This window comes from Triticum aestivum, chromosome 7D (genome assembly GCF_018294505.1).
Source record: "Triticum aestivum cultivar Chinese Spring chromosome 7D, IWGSC CS RefSeq v2.1, whole genome shotgun sequence".
NCBI classification, from domain to species: domain Eukaryota; kingdom Viridiplantae; phylum Streptophyta; class Magnoliopsida; order Poales; family Poaceae; genus Triticum; species Triticum aestivum.
In genome coordinates this window covers 601,028,007-601,031,001 of record NC_057814.1, presented here as the reverse complement: position 1 = coordinate 601,031,001, position 2,995 = coordinate 601,028,007, and the positions used below count along the sequence as shown (strand labels likewise).

Genomic DNA, 2,995 nt, shown 5'->3' with positions numbered 1-2,995 from the left:
CTTAGATTGGCAGTTTTTCCAGAGCCAGGCTCGTGCGAGGCAGGGGAGGGAAACACGGTGCACAGCTCGTGCGAGTAGGGAGATGGCGCGAGCTCGCGCGCGTCTCCGAAAAATTGGCGTGAGGATTTCGGCTCACCTACCGCCGATTCGACCGTCCTATTTAACCCCCATCCTCTCACCGCCCAAAGCCCCGCCACCCCCGTTTCGATCATTCCCGCCTGCGCGCACCGGCACCGATGACCAGGTAAGCGGAGCTCCTTCACCGGCCAGCGGTCGAAGACGATGACTCTTGTCCTCAACTTCTCTGACAATTACCGCCCCCCGCCCCCCGAGTTGCAGCCATGGCGTATGTGAGTTCAATGACCTCTTTCTTTGTGTTCATTCAAGCTAGATCTGAGAGGACATGGTCGTAGGTTTAGATGTGCAAGCATGTGGTAGGGTTGATTCGTGCATTGATCTTTGAGCAGATGCTAGATTTTGATGTAGTGGTATCTATTTGTGTTGGGTCTGTGTAGATTGAGTAGTATGATAATGATGAACTCTATGGATGAATACTATGGGTTCATAGCTAGTTGTGTAGGATTTGTAGCATGCTATAGTAGCTATTTGTGATGAACACAATGGATTCATAGCTAGTTCTAATGTTGTGGAGCTATTGGTGATGGATTCATATCTAGTTGGCATGTATGCTCCTACTTTCATAGATCGTCATGTTGCTATGTTGTGGTACTATGTGTGTTATGCTTACTGTGTATGCGTGATATGATTGTAGCACATGACCACACACACGCAAGATCTTAGTCAGGCCCTTGTCCTATCGGACAGCCAGTTTGCGGCCTCCTATGTCGAGGACTCACAGCCCCTCGTCGATCAGAACATGCCTGCTGATTCAGAGGTGTTCGAGGTTTCACCTTCTTGCTTTGTGCCTGTTGTGCTCGTTGATCCAACTGACAATTCTGTTGTCGATGCACTAGAAGCCAAGAAGGATGGTAGGGGGAACAACATGAAGTGGCAGCCGTTCATGTCCATGTTCACGCTGAACAAGATGTGCGAGCTCATCTCTAGTGGGGTTAGGACTGACAAGGGCTTCAAGGAGGTGCACTTGAACACCGTTGCGAAGCAGGTGTTCGAGTTCTGTGGCCAGGAGGTGACCGCCACCCAGGTGTACAACCACCTGAGGAAGTGGAGAGCTCGATGGATCCAAGTGTCCAAGCTCAGAGACCTTAGCGGCGCCTCCTAGGATCAGAGCACTTGCTCTGTCGTTCTGGAGGCAGAGCACTACACCAGCCATGTCACGGTTAGCTCACTGTCCTCTTGTTTTGCACACTGTCATTGCCATGTAGCAACTAACAACCCTTCTGCTTCTATCTTAGGACCACCCCAAGGACGCTGAGTTCCTCAACACACCCATCCAGAACTACAACCAAATGTAGCACATCTTCTCCTTTGGCCTGGCAACTGGCAAGCATGCCATGGGCTCCGGTGAGCCTCTCGGTTCTCCCATGCCGGAGTTCCCAGGCTCCCCGGATATCCCTAACAAGCCATTTGAGCATGCCCCTATGCTCGATAGGAAGAGGAAGAGGGGCGGCCTGGTGGAGGAGGAGATCAGTGTCTTCAGCAGCATGACTGAGGCAGTGAAGGAGGTGGCAACCACCATTAGTGAGAGCAAGGCCGTTGACGTCCACCCTGGCCTATACAGCACCGTCATGGAGCAAGGTGGCTTCAGCGATGAGGCTCTCATGGCAGCTCTCAGCCACTTGCTGGACAACAAGGCCCAAGGTGTTGGGATTGTTGCAATGGCAGACGCCCACAGAGTGTTGTGGCTCAGGAGCTGGCTGGGCAAGCACTACCACTAGAGCTTGCTGCTGGTTACCGTGTTCATGATCCTTGATGATGATAGCGATGGCGACAAGGACAACGATGATGATTATGACGTATATTTTGTGTAGCTAGGGCGATAACAATCTGATGGTCTATATATTTTGGTGAGTTAGTATATACTAACCCCTCACGCTGATCCTCAGGGTGATCACAAACTTGCGGTGGTAGGATGACACCCTATTTTGGATGTGGTGGTGGCAGGATGACACCATAGTAGTGCTAGGTTAGAACTTGCTATGCCATATGATCATGCATGCTTACTACTTCTACTTCATTGCTTGCTTCTTGATTGTTCTTTTGCTTGTTGCTTCAACTGCTGCTCTTGTGCACTGTTAGGACAAATGGTATGCGGTGTTTGTCGGGAGGGCACCAGGGGTTTGCAGTTCATGGGAAGCTTGCAGTGAATAAGTGGCATCTTACAACAACAATAGCCATAGAGGGTTTAAGACAAGGCAGGCGGCGAAAGAAGCTTACGCCAACTACATGCAAAAGCACATAGCTGGCGTGGTTGAAGTTGGCAACGTTGTAGTTGCCAAGCTGGCGCCATGCCTTGCAGTGAAGAACTTCATCATCATTGTGCAGTTTGTCCCCATTGCAGTGATGTGCCGTTGGTGTGCTAGAGATGTAATCATGTGTAAGGTAACCTCACCACATAGGGTACATAGTTAGCACACCTAGCACCATGTGTGCAACCAAACACTGATAACCCACAAGTATAGGGGATCGCGACAGTTTTCGAGGGTAGAATATTCAACCCAAATTTATTGATTCGACACAAGGGGATCCAAGGAATATTCGCAAGTATTAGCAGTTGAGTTGTCAATTCAACCACACCTGAAGGACTTAATATCTGCAGCAAGGTGATCAGTAGCAAAATAATATGGTAGTAACGGTAACAGTAGCAATAGGAATAGTAACAGTTTTGTAGTGATCGTAACAACAGCAATGGCGTAACTTAGCAAAGATCAATATATGAAAAGCTCGTAGGCATTGGATCAGTGATGGATAATTGTGTTGGATGGCATTCATCATGTAACAGTTATAACCTAGAGCGATACAGAACTAGCTCTAATTCATTAATGTAATGTAGGCATGTATTCCGTATATAGTCATA

At 48.8% G+C, this 2,995-nt stretch overlaps 1 pseudogene; it reads left to right on the top strand.

Moving 5' to 3' along the window:
* Positions 1-341: 341 nt before the first annotated feature.
* Positions 342-1,856, top strand: LOC123171383 (uncharacterized; annotated as a pseudogene).
* Positions 1,857-2,995: the final 1,139 nt, after the last annotated feature.